At 41.9% G+C, this 26,480-nt stretch overlaps 1 long non-coding RNA gene across 1 annotated transcript in view; it reads left to right on the top strand.

The window, feature by feature from the left end:
* The window catches only part of LOC138526586 (uncharacterized), a 362,970-nt gene extending 336,506 nt beyond the window's left edge, over nucleotides 1–26,464 (top strand). The window contains exons 2-3 of the long non-coding RNA XR_011283636.1: nucleotides 19,026–19,115; nucleotides 26,001–26,464. This is a non-coding gene — a long non-coding RNA (uncharacterized lncRNA). The remainder of the gene's footprint in view (nucleotides 1–19,025; nucleotides 19,116–26,000) is intronic.
* The last annotated feature ends 16 nt before the right edge of the window (nucleotides 26,465–26,480 follow it).

The raw sequence follows: 26,480 nt of genomic DNA, 5'->3' as shown, positions 1-26,480 counted from the left end.
CCATCTCCTGCTGGCCACACCTTAGGTTACATTATAAAAGGGGATATATATATAACGTGATTTGTGGTTTGTTGCAGCGAAACATGTCGTTGTTTTTCGTGTTGCTATCTCTGTCCTGGACATTATATTAATTAAAGCTACTTTTTGTGCCTGTAACACCCTGGCTTCCTGTTTCTATGTTTGGAGACGACTACTAGCTCCAAACTTCTTCCTGGAGTGCCATCCACTTTCTTTGTACTTTTGTACAGAGACCTTTCTAAATATATATATATTCAGTAAAAAACTTTGTTAAAGGGATGTTATGGTTAAGTTGCGCTACTAAAAACCTATGAAATTCAGTAAAAAAACTTTGTTAAAGGGACGTTATGGTTCCAAGTAAAACAGAACAGAAAACCCCCTGAAATTCGCTAGTTATGGTAAACTAAGCAACCATAACTCGCGCCACCACCGTGCATTGCTAAGACTAACACCCAGGACATCAATGATGACATCACAAATGTCATTGATGACATCACTGATGACATCATATCTCTGGCTCTCTCTTTTTCCTTTAGTGATATATCTTAGCCAGTAATACTTAGGAACAAAGAAATCAAAAAGTACTATATTTGTAGACTTATACTTCAAATATGTTCTTGGAGTAATTCATTTGGGGTTCACTCACAGCATATGAAACATACACATAGGGAGAATACACACTTGAAAGATAGCAATGCTTTCTGTGCATGAAGACAATCAGAGCCTTTTTTGTGTGTTCGATCTGTCCACGGACAGCGTGGATGTCCACAAAGCGCGTACCAGCACCCCTATAAAAGGCCACACCCTAGAGCTCATCTTTATTCTGTCTTTCTCCTATTAAAGATTTACCTGCTTTTGCTGCCTTTGCTGTTGCATCATCAAACCTGCTGGCATCCATGGCTGCTGTTTTTCCAGCTGGTGCTGCTTCTGCCTCAGCATCACCCCCACACCCACCCCCTCCACCACCACCACCTCCCCAAGGGCCTGCAGAGGGGAACAGGCGTGAGGATGCAGAGGAGGAGGATGAAGTGGATGAGGTAGTGGATGTCCCGACTACCAGCACTCGTCGTGAGTCTTGGGTGTGGCATTTTTTTACCACTCTTGGTGGAGTGCCAAAATCACGTGCGAATAAGGTCACCTGAAAACAATGCCACATGGTGCTGAGTCATGTGAGGCCTGGTTCGTACAGCTTTGGTACAACATCAATGAAGCGACACCTAAAGTCTTTCCACGGTGGGGCTATTCACAAGGTTGTACCTTGTGATAAACGTAGTAGGTTGAGTTCCTCTACAACATCCTCCGTTTCTGCTACTGTCACCACTAGAGACACTTCTGTGGGACAGCGCATCCCTCCAGCTGCCTCAAGGGACATTCATGATGCTGTTGACCCTTACCTTTCGAGGGTCACAATATTGTGTATGTACTGCGATGCAGTACTCTGTAGGGGGAGAATCTTTGGAGTGCTTTCGAGACTGCGGTCAAGGAGCACGAAAAGGTCTGCTACCTACCTAAATAAGGCCCACCCTACATCTTCCTCTCTCCACCTCCCTTTCTTATACCCATGGCTGGTGTCCCTTCCTTACCCTCCTTTCCTTGCGTATCGTGTGTAAAAAACATAACAAAAAAAAAAGAAACCTAAAAAAGGCTCTTTTCAGAGCCACCTTTCACAGTTTAAAAATAGAAGAGACAAATAAATAGTGCAGGGCCCTGTGCATTTTTAGAAGCCCGCGGACAATCCACAGGCCTTTTATTTTTTTTTGGGAGTGCTGCCCTATCATAACCATTGCACTTTTCTATGGGAGGAAGTGGTGGCTCTGAAAAGAGCCCTTTGGTGGTGCTTTTTGTATTTCAAAAACTTCAATGATTAACACCTACTAAAAAATGTATTAATGTAATTACAAAAAAGGTTGCAATGCATTTTGAATATTTCACAGAAAAATCTTATTGCCAGCATAGGTAAGATGGACTCCATCTCTGTTAAAAATGTATGTGCTACAAAACATAATATTTTCATTGTGAAAAGAGGACATGCCAACATCTCTTAAAAAGGCACAAACAGCCTTGTTGACATTGCACCTTGCTTTCTCCATTTGTGGACCAAATGATGAAGAACGCAGCGACATTCGTCTTTGCGCAATACGAGAAAAAATTACTTGGGAATTCGGAAACATGTCCATGACCTTCCCAAGTCCTTCTTTCATTGCAAATTGCAAAGAAATTCCAGACACATGTACCAAACTGTTCCCTCCACAATGAATTATAATTATGTCTGGATGATGCTGTGTCTCCAAAGTAGCACAAAGAGGTACCAAGCCCAGCCACTTCATTCCACACACTCCATGCCAGTGCCTTCCACATGAGGGAATCCAAGATCTGCAGCTACTCCACAGCGTTCTGCATGCAGCTCCAACCAATGTATCTATGATTCTCCCAAAATACAGATAATCTGTTTTCTAAAACAGACAGCCATAGCTTTCTTTTCTTCTCTCAGGAAACAGACTTTCTGACAAACTCTCTCCGTACACAACACACCCAGTAACCTTTATTGAATAATCCTTTGCTCTACTCTTTCTCATTTGCATACCTCTCCACCCCAAAATCCCCATATGTAATACGCGGTGTACGTGGACTACCACCATGTCTGCGGACATATCGAAAATCTGAGCGTGGTGAATTTAAATTTAAATAGTGTGCCCCATTTCTCCTTTGAGGTTGGCTCTGAAAAGAGCCTTTTTTATTTTGCAGATGCTTGACAAACACCTGTTTAAATCTTCACACAACCTTCTCCAAAGCAACAGCATGGCATTCCCCATAACAGATGAAGAAATATCATCTTCTTTAAAATAAACAGCATTACTGGAATCAATATTCTCATTATTACAGAAGAACATACCAGCTCTAAGCATGAAAGCACACATGCCTCGGTTGATTGCACACCTAGCAATGTTTTGCTGAAGACAAAAAACAGAACTATTGTCCCATGTTGCCCTAGGTACTAATCCAGAAAAAATAACTTTGGCATTTGGAAGGATGTTCATTAATGCTTGAACCAAGTCTTCCAAATCTACCAACAAAGTAGGGGCACTGACATCGCCCAAATGCAAAGCACCACATTGCAAAACTACCACATGGGGACTGTTCATCCTGCCCATATCTTCGCACTCTTGTACAATTCCCTGTACATTGCAATCAGGCACAGTGCTCCACACCACCACCACTCCTTTAACATCGAGATTGTTTGCCACATGCCTGCATTGAGCATACTGCTGCAAACCATGCACAAACATATCTCCAACCACTAACAACCTGACTTTCTCCACCTCTGCCATTTTCACTCTACACAGAGTCTTTCAACACAAATGCACAACCTTAACACCTGATTGGCTTATCCCTACAGTCTTCTTTCCATGCTGGATTTGCTTGAAAACCCTGGATGTAGCACGCCCTGTCCGCAGACAGCCGTGATGTCTGCGGACCGCGTAACCATTAGACAGCCCTTCTACCCTTTCCACTTCACTCTCTTTGCCATTACTTTATTGGATACAGCTAAGCAGTCACGCAACCATCCACCAATCACATCCAAGACCTCTACATCTAACTGCATCATCAGAGTTCAGCACTTCAAATGTACTGTTGATCACTCTGAGTACAAGCCTCATATCACTGGAAAGCACCTACTACAAAAACTACTGTACAGGCCTCCAAGATTTCTACTTGAAGCTGCATGCATATACACATGCATGAATACAAACTACAGGTATCCATATTTTATGCAGAGTAAATGTACAACTCTTATAAATGCATATAAAAAGAATAACTGCCACTTAACCTGTATAACCTGTAAAATGAACTTACTATTATTTTCCCATCTGCTATAATCAACTGTCACTTCCAAACCTGTCAGCTATCTACATTATTTTTTTACACCCACAGCTATCTAAAAAAATATAATATTAAAAGATGGGAGAAATGACAGTATAATTGTAGAAAAACACTAAGGGCCTCATTACGACCCAGGCGGTAAGGGGTTTACGGCAGCGTAAACAGCGCCGACCCTTACCGCCTGAGTACGAGGTCCCTTAGCGCCATGGCGGATTTAACACCTGCTTTTAGCAGGTGTTAAAATCCATGGCGCTAAGGGACCATGGAGTTAATTACGCCACCGTAATTTACGGTGGCGTAATTAACGCCTTCCCCACTCCCATTATGCCCTATGGGGCAAAAATGGCAATGGGGAAGGGTAAATGGGGATTGGGGACTTACCGCCCCGCCAAGGTCAGAATGGGGCGGCAAGTCCACCAACCACCATGGCGTAAACATAGTTTACGCCATGGTGGTAAAGTCACGGCCCAGGCGGTAACTTACCGCCTGGGTCGTAATGAGGCCCTTAGTAGTGTATTATAAAATTACACACAGCCAGGATACGTTCATGCATCTTTATACACTCACACAGATAGACACTATCATTAAAAAGCTCTCAGCTGAAATAACACCCCTGCATGTATATCACATCCTTCTGCTTTATTACCCACACCTTTACAAATGATTGCATTCTATGCTTTTCTATACAGTTTCTGCCTTTTACCCTATAAAAATAGAAAATAAGTATATGATTATTTCTTCTATCGCCTAACATCCAATAACACAGCCTTCAGAAACCAAATGAGTTTCATACGCTTAGTATTATACTCATTTGCAAAGCATGTTGAACTAACAGACTGTAAGTAAAATATAAAGGCTGCACATAGTCAAAGGAAACTGCATGCACACATATGTTCAGTTATCAAACAACAATACTACCACAAAAACATAAAAATCAGCGTCTAAATTAACAGCAGTGCTATAAACACACAAAATTAGAAACTTCTTTCTTTTACAATTGTAGTGAAGAGCACTCTTCTGAAAAGCAGCAGCATCTGAAGTACAAACAACAATTCAGAAGAAACCTGCTCATTCCAAACACAAAAAGTAAGTACAATACTACCATAATGTTCTAACTGTTACTCAAACACACTGTGTGGTTGATTCATGGAATTTGTGCACCAAATAACTGGGATGTGTGCACCAATCTGCCCATAAATCCCCATCTGTGAAACAGGGATTTGCAGGCAGAATGGCACACAAATTCCCGTTTTTCGGCGCACAAATTCCATAAATCAGCCCTTAGAATATTAGTATTGCAAAAGAAAGAACTGTTTTAATTCTATACCATTAGATTTACTATTAGTGCTTCTCCTCACCAGTACCTTACTTTGTATTGTCATCTGAACCCCAGTATAGTAAGACACAAATACAAGAATACCCTTCCCAACTAGTTGTAGCTGCCCATTGCACAATCACACACCTCCACATACATCCTTAGCATCATACTCAGTCACTCATGCACACAGCACACATACATTGCAGAACAGCCCAACCCAAACTTTTTTTTTCCTACAGACCCCAAAGAATGCCTACCAAAAAGCAAGCCCATAGAAAGCAACGCAGAAGTAGAGCAAATGAAAATAAAAGTGTCCAAAATAAGCATCCATCTCTTGTGGAATTTGAACAAAAAGTTCAAACAAAAGATATAATAGAGTCAATAAGCAAAACAAAACAAGCTTCCACTACAAAAACTTGGCCTCCTCTTTAAAAATTTAAAACAAAACAAAAGGTGATTAACAAGAATTCAGCTACCACTACTGCTAACACTGCTCCTATAAATCTTGATGTAGTGGCAAGTAATTATACCAAAAAAAGTATTTTACAAAAAATGTTTGGCCAGAGTCCTTCAGAATCTTATAAAAACAGGAGAGAAATCATGCACAACCCTTAAAACCTACCATAGAAAATTAATCTTACAAGCTCTCATAAACAGTGCAATCCTTCTCAAAAGGAGGGTTATTTATTTTAGTGTTAAACAGAATGAAACCACTTTCAAAACTAACAACTAAATTACAAAAAAGACTGCTCAATAAACGGAATGTCAACAAAAATAACTTCTTAAATATCTGTGGAAGTGAATGGAGTCATACCACGAGCACAGAACCATATTTCAATGAAGAAGCATACAAACAAAAGCAAACAAACACAATTGCCATACATACCAGTGGACGAGGGTATGAAAAATGTAATAATACTATAATGGAACAAGAAATGCTGCTTACAAAATTATCCCCAGAAAACTCAGTATCACCTCTCCATCCGACTGAACCAAAACGTCCAGTGTACAAATGGCTGTGCACGTCAATGTGTAGCATTGTCAAAAAATCTTTCAAATCGTTACGCCAGTTCCTCAACCAATATGTAAAAGGCAAAGAAAAATTCAAAATGAAACTTCTACAAAATATGGATACCTGTCCAGTGAGCAAACACACAGGACTACAAGGACATTCATTAGCCAGCATTTCAGGACCTAATTTCAAAAGCACCTTCCATCATATCAAAATGATATCAACACATAATTCAACTATAAGAAATCTAGTCCATAAACTGTACTATGCTACAAGTCCAGCTTTAGCATTAGGCAATTTAAATAACAATCTTCTACATGGTACAGCCAAAAACCTACTCGAAGAAATAGAGCATGTCCAGAAAAAATATTTTGCATGTGAAAACCTCTTACAAAATGCTATAACTTTACAACAGACTAGGAACAATTCTACAAGTGGCAACCTTCTACTACACACATACTAAAAAGAAATACTAAAATTTAAAAGTACATCCGCTGAAGTACCAAACCATGTGTGTGTGTGTTGCCGCAGAACCTTTTATAAAAGTAGCACAAAAACTGTAAACATAACATACAAAATAGAAGAAAATGAAGATTCCAAATGGTTTGAATTAGCTCTCTACTTTATAGCAGAAAACAAAAATGAAATAAAACTTGACAACTTGACAACAACCATGTGCTATCACAAACAACTTGGAATTATTCCCACTACCAAAACCCTTGCAACAACTCATTGTATATGAGAGCATCATAATTCAAACAGTGCATCAATTTCAAGCAATAATATGCCTTCAACCAACAACAGCAAAATTACCTCCCTCAGAATTAGTGAAATGCATTCGTGGCAAAGTAGTTTATTTACCATTAGATCTGAACACACTCTAGGAGTGCAACGTCCAATAGAGCAATCTTTAATTGTCTTAGTAAATGGTGTACCTACAAAAGACAAAGAAATTTGGCAACAACTCGTAGGCTTACATAAAGTTAGACACGCCTTGCAATATCTAAAAGACACTAATGAATACTACAAAGCAATTAATATTGAAGAAAACCTGAGGGAAACCACCGAAATAATTCAAGAATCACCAAAACTGGTCAATTTGAACTTCTAGATCCTGCTACAGTATCCAATATTTTAGACCATTATACAATTCATTCATTACACTCTAAAGACAGCATAGATGATGCACTAGAAACGTACCAAATGCGACAAACCAAAGGATCACCAATCAGCATATGGGAAAAAAGTATAGAAGCACATGCTTTTCCTCTACTCTTTCCTACTGGGAAAGGAGGAAGGTACGATGATAGACCCACTCAGATATCAGCATCAGAATACCCCTCGTTACGAATGTATTCTGAAGTTCTCAGATTTAGACAAAATGTGGAATACATATTCCACCTACTCTTTGAAAGTGAACTAGCAATTCTATGCTAGAATTGCACACACATTGAAATCAGGTACCCATTTTCAAAATATGTCAGCTACGCACTTACTACAGAAATTGCAGGAAAAAGATGAGGTTTTAAAATCAAGCATTACAAATCTGTTAGCAAACATGCGTGGTACTAAAGAGTACTGGTTCTGACATCACAGAAATGTACGTTATATGATAAGAAACCTTGGCCCAGCAACTTGGTTTGTTACATTAAGTTGTGCAGAATATGGGTGGGAAGATTTACATGATAACCTACGCATATCAAACAAAAACAAAACAAACATAGATATACTAACACCTGCAGAATTTGGCTCTCTAGATCCTATTAATGTTTCAAGATATTTCCATCATTACATGCTACACATTATTTGTAATAAAACTGTTCCTCCCCTCGGAGAAGTGCAACACTTCTTTTGAAGAAAAGAATACAAAGCCAGAGGAGCACCACATATCCACATGTTTTTATGTATTAAAGATGCTCCTAAATTTGGTCAAGACAATGATGCCATTGTTTTACAGTTTATCAAAAAATATGTCACTTGTGAAATTCTATTAGAAGCAACAAATAGTAATCTTCATGCACAAATTTTACAATTTCAAAGACACATATGTGGGAAATATTGTCTTTACAAATACAAAAACAAAGGGAAATACTACACCAAATGCCGCTTTGGCTTCCCTAGACCAATTACAGCAACAGGTCAAGTAAACAACTTTATGTCTTCAGTTAGACATAGGGCCTCATTACGAGTCAGCTGGACCGGCTGATCTCGAGTTCTGCAGGCGGGAGGTGTCACTCCCACCAGGTCTGACCTGGCGGGTTTAACACCACCTGCCTGCAGGCGAACATGGAAACACTGGCACATTACAAAATGGTGCCGGTGTTTCCACTTTTCCATTCCCATTGAGTCTGATTGGACTCCATGGGAATGGGGACTTACAGAATTCTGCTTCCGGAATTCCCGGGTCACCGGGGTCGTAATGCCCCGGTAATTCTGGGAATCGTGGAGGCAGAATGGTCATACGAGTCCGGCGGTAACCTGCCGGTTTTTCCAACTTGGTTACCGCCGGACTCGTAATGAGGCCCATAGTCTTAAAGGTAAATCACCTAAGAATACATATTACATAAAAAGAACAGAAGAAGCAAAATATATCAATGATTACAATGCAATCATTGCCTTCTTATGGATTGCAAACATAGATGTGCAGTACATTGCAGACAATTCCACTGCAGTTGCACAATATATTACAGCCTACTTAACCAAAGCAGAAAAAACAGATCTTCAAGACCTCTGGGATGACCTATCATCAGACAAAACACTGGGCCTCATTACACGGATGGCGGAGAACCATGGTGCTATTAGCGCCATGGTTCATGCCGGTAAAATACTGGCACCGCCTTGGCGGAAAGGGGAATTACCGCCCCATTCCAAGGTTGGCGGGGCAGTAATTCCCCCTTCCACCATTGCCCTTCCCCATTCCCATTTTTGCCCCATAGGTCATAATGGGAATGGGGAAGGTGCTAATTGCGGTACCCCAAATTGCGGCACTGTAATTAGCTCCCTGGGTCCCTTTGCGGGTTGGTTTTTAACGCCTGCAAAAAGCAGGCGTTAAATCCCCCAACCCGCAAAGGGACCTCGTAGTAAGGCGGTAAGGATTTACCGGTACCGGTATTTTACTGGTACCGGTGAATCCTTACCGCCATCCGTGTAATGAGGCCTACTATCTCAGAAATTGTACAGCTTAGGCATAAAAATGCTCTCTCATAGAGAATGTGGCTCCTATGAAGCTGCAGACCGTTTAACCGGTACTGCTTTGTATGGAAAATCTGAAAATATAGTATGGCTAAGTCTTGGTCCTGCTAAATCTAGAAAAAGAGTTCTCATATCATACGAAGACATAGAAACAATAGCCAAAAATGATCCCAACAGCCAAGACATTTTGAGAAACAATTTACTAGACACATACTACCCAAACAGGAGTACCACTTTGGAAACCATGTGTCTATAACACATAGCCCAAAACTTCACATACATAAATAATATAAAACCAGATGAAAACAAAGGTAGAGACAGAGTGACAAATTGTGAAGGGATCTTAGTGAAACTTACCAAACAAAGCTTGATTAATCATATCAAATTGTGATTAAAAACTCCTCAACATAAAGAACTATGTTACATGTCCCTGCTACAACTTTTTAAACCATGGAGAAAAGAAGAAGAGTTACTAGATATCTATGACTCCTATGAAGACGCTTTCAAAGCAAATGAAAGCACTATAACTGATGTAAACTTTACACAGTACAAAACAATGTTGCACAATGAACAGCAACACAAAGAAGAACTCCAGGCCCAACTAGATAAGGATACTCCCGACAGTAGTCAACCATCTGTAACAGGAAGCCAAGAACCACTGGGACAGCCACTAGTAGCAAATGAGGCAAAATTAGCTATGACAGAAGTAGAAAACACCATGTGTCACTATGAAGAAGATACAGAAGACTTAACTGTACTACAAACAAAACTGAACAATAAGCAGCGTAGCATTTTTTAAGAAGTAACAAAAGAAATTGCACATGGTGTACAAGATGAAAATAAAGAATGTACCTGCCAAAATTACAAACCTATACTACTATACGTCAGTGGTCAAGCTGGTTCAGGCAAAACATTCTTAATCAAAATCATCAGCAAGTTCCTTCAACAATTGCCAAACAACAAACTGTCAGCTGTTGTAACTGCCCCCACAGGTTTAGCTGCCTACGACATAGTCGGTGTCACTTTACACTGATTACTACTCCTACCAGTAGAACACCAAAACAAATTAGAATATTACAAACTTTCCACAGAAGCTGCAATGGAACTGCACAGAGTGTTAAAACAAATGAAAATGCTACTAATAGATGAAGTCAGCATGGTCTCCAACCTAATGTTGGCTTTGATTCACCTCAGATTACAAGAAGTACTCAAAACAAACTACGAAGAGATCTTTGGAAGAAAATCCATAATTGTTTTCGGAAAGTTCTTCAATTGAAACCAGTGAAAGGTGAACCTATTTTTAAAACCTTAGGACAAAAACTCTACCGTGTCAACCTTTGGCAACATTTCCAATACAGAAAATTAACAGAAAACATGTTTCAGTCGGCAGACCTCACATACACCAACATTTTAAAAAGTATTAGAGTTGGTGTACTAACTCAAGAAGCACAAGCAATATTAAACACCCGTCACATCGATGCACTCTATGGCCATAACTCATGTGCTACTGAAGTCATGGAACAATTAGCACAGAAAAAATGTCAATTGTATGTCCTTGATGCCAACTCTTGCAAGCTGTTCGAAATTCAAGGAAACAATGTTAAAAAAAGAAATGCAACCAATAATTGGAATTTGCTCCACAGACAAACTGGACGTACATGGTATGACACTACCCATGTGTCAACAAGCCACAACAAGACTAAATACCTTAGAAAACTCTGTCTCCAACACAGCTGGTTTGGAGAAAATATTAAAATTATCTTTAAACTGTAGAGTAATGCTTAAACGTAACCTTGACATTTAGCAAGGACTAGTTAATGGAGCACTTGGTACAGTTGTTGGCTTTCAAACATACCCACGTGACAACAACATTCAGTTTGTCAATATTCTCTTTGACAAACTATCAGAAGTAAAAAGGATAGGACGCTCAACAGCTTGATGTCTTCTTTTCAAAGACATGTATGTACGCAGAGAACAATTTACTCTAACTCTAGCATACGCAGTCACCATTGACAAATCACAAGGTCTTACCTTAGATAAAGCATTGATAGATATTGGGAACACAGTCTTTAAAGAAGGCATGAGCTACGTAGCACTATCACGCTTACGTACACTTCACAGTCTATTTCTAATCAACTTTGATGCAAGTAAAGTAAACGCTGATACTCGTTGCATTTTAGAATACAATAGACTACGTTCACTATACACCCCATCTAAAAACCTATCCTGTTCCAAAAAAAGCAAAACGTTGTAAAAGAAAACTACTTCAAACAGAAATGCAACAGGATCTCACTGCAAATCCTCCAAAGAGAGTAAAAGAAGCTAATACTTCATCAATTACTACAACCAAAGAAGAATCTACTACTCAAAGTAACTCAGGTACTTCTTCAAAGAAGCAACACATACTTCGAAGAAATGACGTGAACACAGAATTATCTGGTCCATTCAAATTTTCAACTATAACTGGTGTAAATGCTATGCAAATGTAGCAATAAATATTCTATTGCAATTGCCACCAATTGTTGACAACATTTACTTACACAATACAGACCAATTATGTTTGCAAATCTTAGTCCTTCATAGAAATGCAAGCAACAATCCTGACAACACATAGGGCCTCATTCAGAGTAAGGCGGTAAGGGTTAACGGTCACCGGTAACGAGACCGGTGCCGTTAAACCCTTACCGCCCTACTACGAGTTCCCTTTGCGGGTCCTTCCTTAACGCCTGGTTTTAGCAGGCGTTAAGGATGGGACCCACAAAGGGACTTTAGTGCTAATAACAGTACCGTAATTTACGGTACCATTATTAGCACCTTCCCCATTCCCATTGAGCCCTACCGGGGCTCAAATGGGAATGGGGAAGGGCCCTGGTGAATGGGGAATTCAACCTTGGAATGGACCGGTAATTACTCCATTCATCAGGGCGGAGTCGGAACGATTTTGGAGGCAGCCATGCAACAACCAAACAGATAAATTAATACCACTAAATTATAAGAAGAAATAAACAGTTAGAATACGCCAACAGGTATCTAACTGCCCCAAGATTTTGCAACAACCAAACAGATAGATGAGTAACTTGAAAATATAAATAAAAAACTATAACCAGTTTCAATACGCCAACAGATATCTAACTGCCACAAGATTCTGCAACAACCAAACAGATAACTCAAGAAGAAATAAACAGTTAGAATACGCCAACAGTTATCTAACTACCCCAAAAATCTTCAACAACCCAACAGATAAATGAGCAACTTGAAAATATAAATAAAAAACTATAACCAGTTAGAATATGCCAACAGGTATCTAACAATCTGCAACAAGCCAACAGATAGAAAATTAACCAGAAACAACAAATAAACACTGAAAAGAAAGAAAGAAATGCATTGTACCATAACAGAAAAAGTTTTTTTTTTAATACTGTGGATTTTCCTTTCCCACAGACCCAATGATTTAAGAAACAAACACAGAACTGAGCAAATTGCACAGTACACTGGTTTGTAAACTACTAAATATGAGGGTCGAAATAATGCAGAAATGTCTATTATGCAATGCAATAACTCATTATAAACTACCTACACTAACATGATCTTTTCTTTTATCACAGAAATTGAAAAAGAATATCTGCTCCAGTTACCCAAGTCATGAAAAAATATATCCAATAACAAAAAATTAAACAGTAACTATATTATAATTCAACTCACAAATACTGCTCCATAACACAACCACTGAAGCAAACATCTAACAATACACCAAAATTCAAAATGTTTACTTCCATGGATATGTTATATTGCAGTGCTTGTTACCAAACTCTACAATCTTGATTACATGACGTAGCCAAAACTTAACATACAAACTATACAAATCAAACTGTAAACAAACTGTAGATTTGTGGATATTTGATGGATGTTTGATTCTATGGGTGTGTTATGCTGCAATGGTTGTGGCCAGGGCCTAGACTCTTGGGTGCATGGCCACGGCCTATGGCCTTTGGCCATGCACCCAAGACTCTACGTCCTGGCCACAACCACTGCAGCATAACACACCCATAGAATCAAACATTTTAACTGTGCTATATGGGCTATTTTTATGTCCGCGGACAGCCGTGGTGACCGTAGACATGACAAACACATCAGGGGTGCCTGTCACCTAAACAAATACAGCATTTGACCCATCTCTTACTCCCCCACCGTCCCCAAGCACTCTTGCACACTAACACACTCCCTAAAGTTGTATTTTTGCCCCGTTCGTCACCGCACTGTCCGCGGATGGCGGTCGCATAAAAACAGTACGACACACCTCACACCTCACACTTCATACCAGCCAAAGCCAATCAGCGAACACATCGTATGTCCGCGGACATGACGCAAGCCGATTAGCCAATCGGTGTCCTGTCCGCGGAGCGAACAGGGAAATGTGTCCGCGGAACGGACATAGATATCATTCATTTTTTTACACCTACTTTTTGGTTGTTTTAAAAGAAACTACTGGACGGATTTCCACCAAATTTACAAAAGCACGCTTTCGGACCAAGCCGCTACTCCTAGAAAGCAAATTTGGTGAAAATCCATCCAGCGGTTTGGGCTGTAGGCGTGAGCAAAGTTTTTTCCCCATTCACTCTATCGTAAAAAAAGAAATGTTGGGACCCCCCCTATAAATTTGTCCCCCCTGGACGAAACCTCACCAAACTTTGCAAATAAATTCAGAGTGGTCCACGGGGAGCAAAGTTATAAGCCGCCCAAAAAGTACTCTTCCTATTGGATTGGCAACTTATCCATAACTACACGGCCACTACCATGGGCTGTGTAATATATCACATATATATATCACAGAAAAACCAAGTCAGAGAACGCTCCGAGCTCCGGAAACAATATCCTCTTTATTCAAAAACAGCACACCGGAGGGGAGGCCCCCTACTGACAGCATGTTTCGCCCTACTCTGGCTTCGCCCAAATGTATAGATACACACACACACTCCCTTATGTGAAATTAACATTTAATATTAGGAATCCGAACAAAATAACACCTCAATTGCAACTTACTATCAGCATATCTCTCCCTCTACCTTGCTAATGTATCTCTCTGATCTATCCCCTCCCTCCCTCGTTTTCAGTACAGCTTACTGACTGGCTGCCTGGTGTACCTCAGAGTCTCACAGGTCCCTGGCACCCCCGCCAGTCCTCTCGCACATGCCTCCTTTAGAAATTACGTGGAAGTGTTTTTGACCTGACTGCTGGTACTGTTGCCAGGGGTGGGGAGGTGGTGACTGAGAACCAAAAGAGGCCTCTGGAAATCATTTTCAAATTGCCCATATCAGCAAGCTCAACCCTTTTCCTTTGAGATCATTTGGAAATAAAATAGGTTATCATACAAAAGAGGCCCAGGGGGCACAGGCCTACTGGGAAATCTCCAGAGTTCCCTACAGGCCAGTCCACCCATGAATTTGTTCCGTGGATGTCGGGGTCTTTTTCCTTCCTCGTGTGGTAAACCCATGGTAGATGGACATGTATTCTTGTGATGTGCTAAAGAGTGATTTACTGAAACCGTAGGGAAGAAACAAATAGCATCCAATGTTTATCACACCCACAACACAGGGGTAATACACATAATACATATATTCACACAAAAGGTGGACCCAAAACAATATTGCTGTCTAAAAGTAAGTCTGCCCGGTTCTCAGGTGTAGTAGTTCCTCTTGCGCAGTGTTTTTGGCAGTATTAGTGTTGTTTTCCGGCGCTAATACCGCTGTTTGTTTGTTTGTTTGTTTTATTTATTTATATAGCGCTCCAAACCCAGAGGTAGAAGGGCGCTTAAAGAAGACGGTTACATAGTGTGATATATACAATTTCAATATATAACAATTTACAGAGTTCACAAACATAGTTAAGCAGATGGAAGTGTACACAAATATCTGGGGGAGATGGTACGTGCTACTCTTTGTTCAGGAGCCAACCAATAACATGTTTCCTGAAGATCTGGAAGGACTCAATAGTTTAATGTTGAGTGGTAGGGTGTTCCAGAGTTGGGAGGCAAGCACTGTGAAACTGGCACCTCCAGCTTTTTTAAGGAGAATCTAGGCACTGTCAAGCATAAAGTGTTGGAGGATCTAGTGGTTCTGGTGGCGGGTTTCAAGGTAAATGTATTAGTGAGATATGGTGGGGCTAGGTGGTTTAATGCCTTGTATGTGAGGCAAATGGTTTTCAAGTCAATTTTTTGTCGTATGGAGAGCCATTTGCATGATTTCCTAGCAGTGGAAATGTGCTCTCGCCTGGGGATGTTGAGTGCTGCGCGTAGTGCGTTGTTTTGAAGTACCTGTAGTTTGTTAATTATAGATTGGTTAGCACCTAGGTACAGGCTATTGCAGTAGTCCAGTTTGGACTGTATGAGGGCTCTAGCAAGAGTGAGGCAGCTATTAGATGATAGTAAGGGTCTACTGGCCCTAATTAGCTTGCCGGTGTAGGCGGAGGCTGAGGCGGTCATGTTGGTTTGTTTGGTGAGGTTAGTGTTGGCATCAAGGTAAAAGCCAAGAGTTTTCACACTTTTAGCAATGGGGATGGTGTGACCATCGATAATGATGTTGTTGTAGTTAGGGCTAAGTTTTGACAGGTTACTGGGGGAGCCGACAAGGACGAGCTCCGTCTTCTCATCATTCAGGCAAAGGCCATGAGAGGCCATCCACGCCTGAATGATGGAGAAGATTTCATTAATCCGGGTGACGTTCGCATGGTAGTTGCCTGTGATGGTGAGGAGTATCTGGGTGTCATCTGCATAATTGGTGTAGGTGACAGTTCGTCAAATGGTGGCTTTGTAAATATGTTATACAAAGTGGGGGAGACACCGGAGCCTTGTGGGAAACCGCATGTGATAGGGATAGGGTCTGCTGCAGCTGTTGTAGAGAAAACCCTCATGGTTCTGTTCACCAAAAAGGATTGAATCCATGTGATGGCAGAGGAGGAGAAGTGAGCTGCGGTGGCTAGGTGGCTGCAGAGGATTTTGTGATCGACCAAGTCAAAGGCCGCTGAGAGGTCTAAGAGGAGTATGATAGTGGCATTACCTTTGTCTTTGATTTTATCAATCTGACTTTTGAAGTCAACAGGGCAGTTTCTGTTCTATGTTGAGGTCTGAAGCCAGATTGGCGTATTCCTAGCAGTTGGTTGGATTCCAGATATTCCTGAATTTGGAGGTAGGCTACTCTGTCCAAGATTTTTAATAGGAATGGAACTGTGGTGATGGGTCTGTAGTTGGTGGGTATGGCTGGGTCTAGTGATTGTTTTTTAAGAGTGGGTGAACCCATGATTGTTTTAGGTTGCTGGGGACTAAGTTATTGGTGAAGGACAGGTTGATCAGTTTGGTGATGAAGGGGGATAGATCTCTGGCTGCGTCTTTTATGATCTGGGAGGGACAGCTGTCCCCTTTGCAATTTGAGGGATTTAAGGAGGTGATGATTTTTTGAACTTCTACCGTAGTTACTTTCTTGAATATGAAGACCGATTTGGTATCGATGGGCGTTGGTGAGCTGGGGTTGGTAAACTTGTTGTTGTAGAGTTGTTGATGTGTGTCCTCAATTTTGGTTTGGAGTCCTGTGATTTTGTTATTAAGGGTGTTCTGGATGCTGGTGCACCCGGGTTTGTCTTTCAGGCAGGTGTCTATAGGTGGATTGGGATTTTCTAGTTCTTTTAGAATTTTATATAGTTCTTTGGTGCAGGACCCTGCCTGAACAATCCTGATGTTGTATGCATCTTTTTTGGTGTGAATTATCTCACTTTTATATAAAGAAGATATATTCGTAAGATTTGATTTATTTTCCGCAGAGGGTTTGGTTTTCCATAGGAGTTGTACCTTAGCTTTCTTTTTTCTGAGTAGCTTGAGTTCGGGGGTGTACCACGAGTTCAGGTGAGCTCTTGGTTTATCTTTGCGCAATTTCAGAGGGGCAATGGTATCAATCGCATTGGCCATGGAGTCATTGAAGGTTTCAATCAGCAGGTTTAGATCAGCATTGGCTGGAAGTGCGTAAAGGGTGGGTAGGACCAGGGGTAATAGGGCCTCGGCAGTAATGTTGCGTTTGTTTCTGGTAGGACAGGCGGGTGCCATGGGGCACTTTTTGGGTACTACATGATTGATGTTAACTTGAGATAGTGGTCCGTCCATGCAAGAGGTTGGGGGTCCTTGCAGATTGTGTTGCATTTGAAAGTCGCTACCCAGTCGATAATTCTACCTTTCTGGTGGGTGGGTAGGACATTGAGTTGTGCGAAGCCATATTCTGTTAGAGCATATTCTAAGGATGCAGCAGGGGCGACATTGGGGTCGTGGTAACCAAAGTTGAAGTCTCCGAGGATAGAGTGCCTAAATATCACCCATACCATGCACCCTGAGAGGACAGAATAAGCCACTGGGACAGCTGCATTTGCAAACCGATACTGCATCCCGATATTGCTAAAGAGGCAAAATGCGGGCAGTAAGTGTTTGTGTATGGACTTGTGTGGACTGTTATTGTTTCCTCCTGGGATTGCAAGGAATCTACTCTGCTGCCCCTTTAAGGAACTGCTATATAAATTGAAGCCTGCATGAAGCGCAGGTGCGAAGTGCGTGCAGTAAGTGTTTGTGTACAGACTTATGCAGACCGTTTTCGTTTCCTCACGGGATTGCAAGAAATCTACTACACAGCCCTTTTAAGGAACTGCCATATAACTTGAAGCCTGCATGGCAGGCACGAAGTGTGTGCAGTAAGTGTTTGTTTACAGACTTGTGCAGCCCATTTTCTTTTCCTCATGGGATTGCAAGGAATCTACTCTGCTGCCCCTTTAAGGAACTGCCATATAACTTGAAGCCTGCATGAAGCGCAGGCGCAAAGTGTGGGCAGTAAGTGTGTGTGTGTTTGGAGGCTTGCAGCAACAGCAGCGATGAGAAGTTGTCTACAGGGCTGTTTGAGGACTATATTGAATGCCTTGCGAGGGTGAAGAGTTGGAGTGCCGGAAACTACATTGTAAATTATACTTGATTGCCCCATACATTAGCATCACGGTGTAAACCCGCTCTTAACATACTTCTTTGAACCTGTGACCCTCTCGGAAATAACTGTTGTTACTGATACTGTACAACATGTGTTTTGTGTGCCTGGGGCTTGCAGCAGGACCAGCTTTTTGTAACACGTGGCTACACACCCACAGTTGTGGGAGGTGGGGCAGCGCATCAACTCAGTGACAAACGTTGACCTTGAGGAAAGCCAGGCACTATATTAAGTTCCACTGTATTAAGTCCCTCCAGTCCCAAAACATTGCCAAGAAAAGTATATGGCCCCATCGGATTGATTCTGCAAAATTTGGTGTGGTTTTGTTCATGGGGGGGGCAAAGGTATAGGAGGATGTCCCAAAATGTGTGTGTTTTTTCCCATAGACGCAGTGGAAAAAAAATGGTGCTCACACCTACAGCTCAAACCGCTGGATGGATTTTCACAAAATTTGCGGCAGGAGCGGCGGCTTGGTCCCAAAAACGCTTTGTAAATTTGGTGTAAATCCATTCAGTTGTTTTTTTTAAAATGGCCAAAAAGTAGGTAATAAAAAATAAATTATATCTGGTTCAGTCAGCGAACTCTCTTCCTTTTACAGGCCGCGGACGGGCCTCCAATTGGCCCATAGGGTGGTGTGAGGTCTGCTGACATCGGACACGCCTGCTGATTTGGTGGTGAAAAGCATGAGGTGAGTCCGATTTTTGGAAATGCCTGCCATGTTGGATTTGAGGATAGCGGCCCGTGTCCACGAACATCGTGGTAAAAACATATTAAAAAAGAAACATTGCACTTGTCAAACTAAATAAACAATCTCTGGAGAGGTGAGGGGTGAGGAGGATGGCATGGGATATGGCCTTAAAAAATGCAAAAAAATTGTGTTTTTTCAACTCCGACGTCCGCAAACAGTCCAAAAGTCCGGGGCAGTCCTGTGATGTTTGTGAACATCGGAGATGTTCAGGACCTCTAAGCTTATTTGTGCATTACAGGGATGGTGAACATCAGTTTTTACATGGCTTATAACTTTGGCACCACTCAATCTCAATGAAACCGCATGATATTTTGGTATTTCATTCCAGGCCTGACTCTGAATGGTTCTGCATGTGTGGTGCTGTTTTGTGAAGAGGGAACACAATTACAGGGTGGTGCTTAACATTTTTAGATTGCTTATAACTTTGTTACCGTTTGACTAACGTGGACAAAACATTTTCAGAAATATTATAGGCCAAACCTTGAATGTTTCTGCAAAGTCTGAATGGATTTTGTCAAGTGGGGGCTAAGTTATATGACTATTGTATGTATGTACATTTTGACCCTGGTGAACAAATAAAACATGAGCGGATTTGCAGCAAACTCATGATAGGAACATTGGCAAGTACCTGAAAACATGGTTTTGCAAATGTGTCCATGTTTTATTTTTTGAAAACTGTCATAATGTAGGTACAAAAATAGTGATAAACCTTCAGTGACTGAGATATAGCCTGTGGCCAGGGGCAGTGACCAGATTGTCTGGGACATGGCCTAAGGTGATGACCTTGACAATCTGGCTACTGGCCATGACCACTAGGGACAAGCAATGGGGTTAAAATGGGCATGACCACCATGGACCAGCTATGTGGTAAAGGTTTTCGAAAATGGGATAGGTTTGAATCAGAAAAAGATCTGCTTGTGGGTACAGGTTGAAGTGCTGGATGGGATTGCAGCAATATGCACGAGGAGGGTTAGCAAGAACATGAAAGCATGGTTTTGAAATTATTTCCTGTGTTTTATTTTGTTTAAAAGTGTAAAATGTAAGTACATAACACAGTGATATAACATTGATGTCTGGGCAAAGAGCCTGGTTGTTAGCAAGGAGAAAAGTGTACTGTCATTTGCTTATTGGGCATGCGCATGGCTGAAGCGGTAGGTTTAAATGGGAAAAAATATTCTGCTTGCGGTTACAGCCTGAAGTGGTGCATTAGATTACAGCAAACATACTTGACGAGCATTAGCACGGACCTGAAACCATGTTTTTGGAAAGATGTCTTGTGTTTTATTTTTCAAAAGTGTAGGAATGTAAGTAGAAAAACTAGTGATATACATTTGGTGTGTGGGTAGTGGGCCTGGCCCTCGGGAAATGCAAATGTGCACTTTAATTTGCTTATTGGGGAAGGTGGCATGGCCGAAGCCTATGTCCCATCGATTTGGAGACTGGCCATGGCTGCAAGCCATGAGCACTGGCCATTGGTTACAATATTAGGGTATGGTGAACACTGAGCTAGTATGCAGAGTAGGTGCAAAGAATAATAGGGGTTGTTTTGTTTGGCTCGTTTATCGTCGAGTCTTATGCCATAGGCAATTGAAAGACGAATTCCATCCCCAGCATGCGCTGCTGACAATGACAGGCATAGGTATGTGTTGTAAAAAATATATTTATTGAAGCAGGTTTATAGTTCTTTTATATACATGAAAAGAGGAATTATTAATAACTTATATACAGTGATGTAACACCATGAAGCATTTTGACTTGTTAAAACCTATTAAATTGACAGAAAAATGTTGTTAAAGGGATCTTACGGTTCGGATACATCCCACCCTTGTGACTCCTCTGCTCCAGTTCTTAGCCAGTGGCATCCCACCTTGGCATCCCTTGGCATTTCCCTCCTGGATTCTCATGACCACTTGCCCATTCGTACTGCCCCTTGTATGTATGCACTTCTCTCACTGCACATTGCATATGTGTATTTATAAGAGTACTGTGTACAATTGTTTTGTATAAGTAAGGGAAATGCAGATGCAAAAGATGTGTAGAAGATTGCTAAGTGGCAGTTGGTGTGTGGAAGCTTAGTATGGTCATAGGGTTATAGGTACAGTTTTTGGAAGTGATTGGTAGATGGATGTGTGACTGTTTGAAAGCAGGCATTGAGGGAGTGTTACACATATAACATTAAAAAGGGTAGAATGGCTGCCCTGTGCAATGGTGTACACGTGCCATTTGGGTGTTTTAATGATCCATTGCCTGGAAAGGGTACTGTGTAGACCATGGATAGTTAAAAAGCTTCATCAATTATGGTCTTTATTGTATGCTCGAGATAAGTATTTGGAACAGAAAATAGTTTTTGTCCTTTTATATTTTTCTCTATACAATTGGCCATTAGGAATCAGGGAGGGGGAGCCAGTCAATGAGGTGGCTAGGAATGCAGGCTTGAACCACTGGTAAAAGCCTGCATTCCAAGCCACCTGATGGCTGGCTCTGTCCACCACCATCTTCCCCCACCATGCGTCCCATTATCTTTTCACCCCACACCCTCCTACTTACCTTATTTTGACAGCAGTGGGTGCAGCTGCCCCATTCACTCCTTCTCTTTGCCTCCTGTAGGCCCCCATGGAAAAGGAAGAGGGACTCTGTATGCATTCCCGCCTTCCCTTTCCATGCTGGCCATCTTGGAAAATCCTTTTTTTAAGCACCCCCCAAGTTACCATTTTGGCAACCCAGAGTGCTAATGACCTTCATCCCCCGTGGCGGGGGCTGGAACCGCGAATAACGGCCCAGAGCCCTTGTTATTTGCACTCTCTTTGCTTGGGCTGATAACTTGAGCTGCTGGCCATCATCCCCCGTTCCATCCGATGGAATGGGGGATAAACGCCACATTATTCTCATTAGAATAACACAAAACGCTAATGAAAATATTAGAGAATATTATTGAGTCGATCTACTTTATTGAGAAATGTAAAGTAGATGGAGTCAATAAGATTATTTTTTAGTTCTATTTTTTTACTGTGAAAGAAGGCTCTAAAGGAACCTTTTTTTGTTGCATGTGAGGTCAAAGTGTGAGGTGGGGAGGGAAATGAAGGAAGAGGCACCAATTACTAATATGAAAGGGCAGGTGGACAGGGGAAGATGTTGCGCGTGTGAAGCATCTAAGGTATGGCGCAGTGTTTCTCATGCTCCTTGATTACAGCTTCAAAAGCACTTTGAAATTGCTCCCCCTGCAGAGTGGTGTGTTACAGTATATACAGAGGACTGTTGTATTCGAAAGATATGGATCAACAGCCTCTTTTATCGCTTGGAAGGTAGCTGGTGGGATTCTGTGTCCCACAGAAGTAGGCTGCGTGGTTACAGAATTGGTTGAGCAAGATGAGTTGGAGTAAGACAGCCTACTACTTCCTAAGAAAGGAACAACCTTTCTGAGAGCATTGCAGTGGTTGATTGGGTGTGGCGGCGCATGGAGGTGATCCCTTACGAGTACTGTCCAGGTAGTCTGCGACTGAGTACATTGCATTTCAATTTGGTAGCTTTAGCCTTTGGTACATTTCCAACAGTGGTAAAGAACTGACACACCCATGATTCACTCAGGCACTTCCCCTAACTCAACTTCTTGCTCCTCTTCATTGTCTTTGGAAGTACTGCACTTTTTTTGTTGTGTAGGTCTTCCAGCTGGTGGAGGTGGTGGTGGTGGCTCTTGGGGAGGAGGGGTAGGAATAGCTGGTGCTATTTGTAAGATAAATAGCAGTTTTGCTAATATTATTCCAAGTATGTGCCCTGTACTAGATTGTTAATGGATAATGGATAATGAGTAAGAATAGGTCTAGGAGCTATGCAAGGGTACATTTTGAGCTTGAAAGTTCCTAGGTTAGCAGAAAATGCAGTTCCGAACTGTCTGCGCAGCTTGGATATGATCGTGAAGTGCGGACGCATCCGTAGACACGTCATCATGCTGCGCATGCAATGTCGCGTGACACTGTCCGGAATGGCTGCGATGACGTCCAAGGTTTGCGGACGTCGATGAATGCAAAAACCGTGGAAAAAGTTGCAAAAAGTGTAGAGAAGTGTTAAAAATGATGATAGAAGGTGGGAAAGGGCAGAGTTTTAAAGTGAAACTTTGTAACTTGGACAACAATGTTGCTAAAATGGGGTAAGTATGATATTGAGGGTTAACAGAGGGAAGACAAAGACAGCGATCTTACTAGCCCAGGTGACATTGAGATCGCGCAAGTGCAGGGGAGGGGGGAAAGGGAAAGCGTGGGGGTAAAGGGGAGGGGGCAGTGCAATACATAGGATCAACAGTAAATCAATCAAAATAAATAAATAAAACAATAGGTAAAAGTGCGGCCAGCTTGTGGCAAGTGCAGGGGTACGTGCAGACATCAAGTTTCAAGGGCTGGGATTGCCAGGGAGGCAGTGCAGGTGTGCAGCTGGTGGGGGAAGGGTACCTGGGCCCCAGATCAGAGGGTAGCCAAGTGACCAGTGCAGTTTCAGTCAGGCGTTCAGCAGGTGAGAGGAGGAGAGAAAGCAGAAGCAAAGAGGAAGGTCTTGAGATACTTCCAGAACCGGAGATGGTTCTCCTCAAGTTTCAGGGAGGCAGGCTGTTCCAGAGGGAGGCCCCAGCGAAGAGAGAGATCTATCAGTACGTTAGTAAGTTGTAGGACATACACTGGTAAAAACCCATGAAATTCACTGAAAAGACTTTGTTAATGGGACGTCATGGTTAAGTTGCACTAATAAAAACCTATGAAATTCACTGAAAAAAACTTTGTAAAGTGACATTATGGTTAATTTGCAGTAATAAAAACCTATCAATAAAAAAAACCTTTGTTAAAATGGCGTTATGGTAACAAGTAAACCTGAAAAAACTCAGAAATTCACCAGTTATGGTAAGCTAAGCAACCATAACTCGCGCCATCACCGTGCACTGCTAAGACTAACACCCAGGACATCAAAGATGACATCACACATGTTAAAAGAGAAAGCTAAAAAAGGCATCCATTCTAAGGTTGTTGTGCAAGGTCATCAGTGCAAAGAGACCTTCATGAGTACTGTGCCCTATTTAAGTGTACTCACTCACTCACTCACTCACTCATTCACTCACACTGGATGCTCCATAGAAGGACATAAAGCTGTGGCAGCTGAATTGGGAACAGACATGGAGCAACAGGCGTGTGGTGATAAAAGATTTGAGCAGCTCCTTCTCTTTCTTCCAGCATGTGCTTCTTGCTGAATTCCATAATGGGTAAGTTCCCCGTCCAACGTACCCTGATTCCCTTCAGGGAACAGCATGAGTAAAGGGGAGGGATGGATTTGCACATTTGCTGTGCTCTTGCACCCATAACCAAAAAAGTGATGGGTGGAAGGGTTTGAATTAATCTAAACCACTGGCACTGCTCTGGGCAAGCCTCCACACCACTGTTATTTAGCCTGTCTGTGCCATTGCAAAAGAGTTCCAGTCATCTGCAAATCAGTCAAGTATTGCCACCAATGGGATCAGCCCTCCCTAAACTGCTAGTCCAGGTCCACTCTGCACTGAAACACAAGCAACCCAGACATGTTTGGGCCTTGTTGGTTCTTATAATTGAGGTGAAGCTTAGTTCCCTGTAGCGCAGCAGGCAAGGGACACGTCTGGTCATACCCTCTTTCACATAGGGAGACAAATCATAACTGAAAAAGTGATGGAAGGTTTTGAATTAATATGAACCACTGGCACTGCTCTGGGCAACCTTCCACACCACTGTTTTTTAGCCCGTCTGTGCAATTGCAAAAGGGATCCAGCCATTTGCAAATGAGTCAGGTACTGACACCAATAGGAGCAGCCCTGCCCAAACTGCTCGGCCAGGTCCCCTCTGCATGGAAACACTAGCAACCCCAGACATGTTTCAGCCTTGTTGGGCCTCATCAATGAGGTGAAGCTTGCTTTCCTATGGTGCAGCGAGCAAGGGACACACTTTGGGTATACCCTTTCTCACATAGAGAGAAAAATTATAACCAAAAATTTGATGGGTGGAATGTTTTGAATTAATCTGAACCACTGACCCAACCATCCACACCACCGTTTTTTCAGCCTGCCTGTGCCATTGCAAAAGGGGTCCAACCATTTTCAAATCCGTCAGGTACTGCCACCAATGGAAGCAGCCCTGCTCTTGCACTCAAATATTTATAAGTATATATGTATGTATACATGTAGATATGTTGCTGGATTTATAAACTCTAGAAAATACTAGGTAGCAAGCAATGCTACAATGTACAAGATAGGGGAATTAATTTGCACACAGAGGGATGGTCAGGGACAGAGGGGACGGTGGTCTGCATTCAGGAAGGTGCTGTTTGAATGGTAGGGTCTTCAATTCCCCCTTGAACCTCAGGTTAGAGAAGAAATGCCAGGCTCTTCTATAGTAAAGTGTCATGGAAGGAAAAGACCAATTTGTATCCAACCAGGAGATGCCATCATGACTTCTTATTTTGTGTTGGCTGTGAAGGTAAATGAAGCAACAGGTATTTTGGCAGTTTCTAGTGGAAATGACAGTATCTGTGGTGTTCCTGCAACAGCAGTCCTCTGGTTGTCCTATTCTTTGCCAAAGTATTTGAGATCCATCATCTGCGATCTGTTGGCATTGGAAGGCCCCAAGAGGAGGGGAATTTATGATGAGTGGACATACCGCAGGGACATCATATGATATAAGCTGTTTTGAAGTGTTGGTAAATGATGATGTTGGGAGAGGAAAAGTGATATCTATTGTGGATTGGTAACCCAGACATTGGGTACCTGAATTGGATTAGCATCATATGAGCCTGAGTGTTTAATATTTTTCTTTTAAATCCCAGCAGACATTTGTTAGGGCAATCCCCATCTATTGACGTCAGGCACTTCTTGTGCTCAATGTTCGTCTGGCACAGGAAGCGCTGGAGAGATTGCTGAGACATCGCTTTGAGAGACTCTCGAGTGAACTGGGTGAAGGTCACCCAGCCTCCACCTTTGGAACCAGTTGGTTTATAATGGTTGCCACAATGGGACATTCCTCTCCCATGGAAACACACAAGGAGGAAGTGGCTCTACTCCCCTTGCCTGAGGAGGTGGAAACAGGAAGCAGTCAGATAGAGACCATCAACCCGGAAGAAGAACATCACGTGAATATCATTTACATAGGTATGCACGCAGGAGTACAATCATGCCCTTAAAATGTGTATCATGGCTCAAAATCTTTCTTTTATGCATCATCACTTTTCCTTTAACTTGGAAATAAGAGAAAACACAATTGCGGCATCTCATATATCCCTCCCTTGTTCATTCCCAAAGTGACATGG

The sequence above is a fragment of the Ambystoma mexicanum genome, chromosome 7p (genome assembly GCF_040938575.1).
Source record: "Ambystoma mexicanum isolate Mex_15411 chromosome 7p, UKY_AmexF1_1, whole genome shotgun sequence".
Taxonomy (NCBI): Eukaryota; Metazoa; Chordata; class Amphibia; order Caudata; family Ambystomatidae; genus Ambystoma; species Ambystoma mexicanum.
Note: the sequence above shows the minus strand (reverse complement) of the source record. Positions and strands in the feature narration are given on the sequence as shown.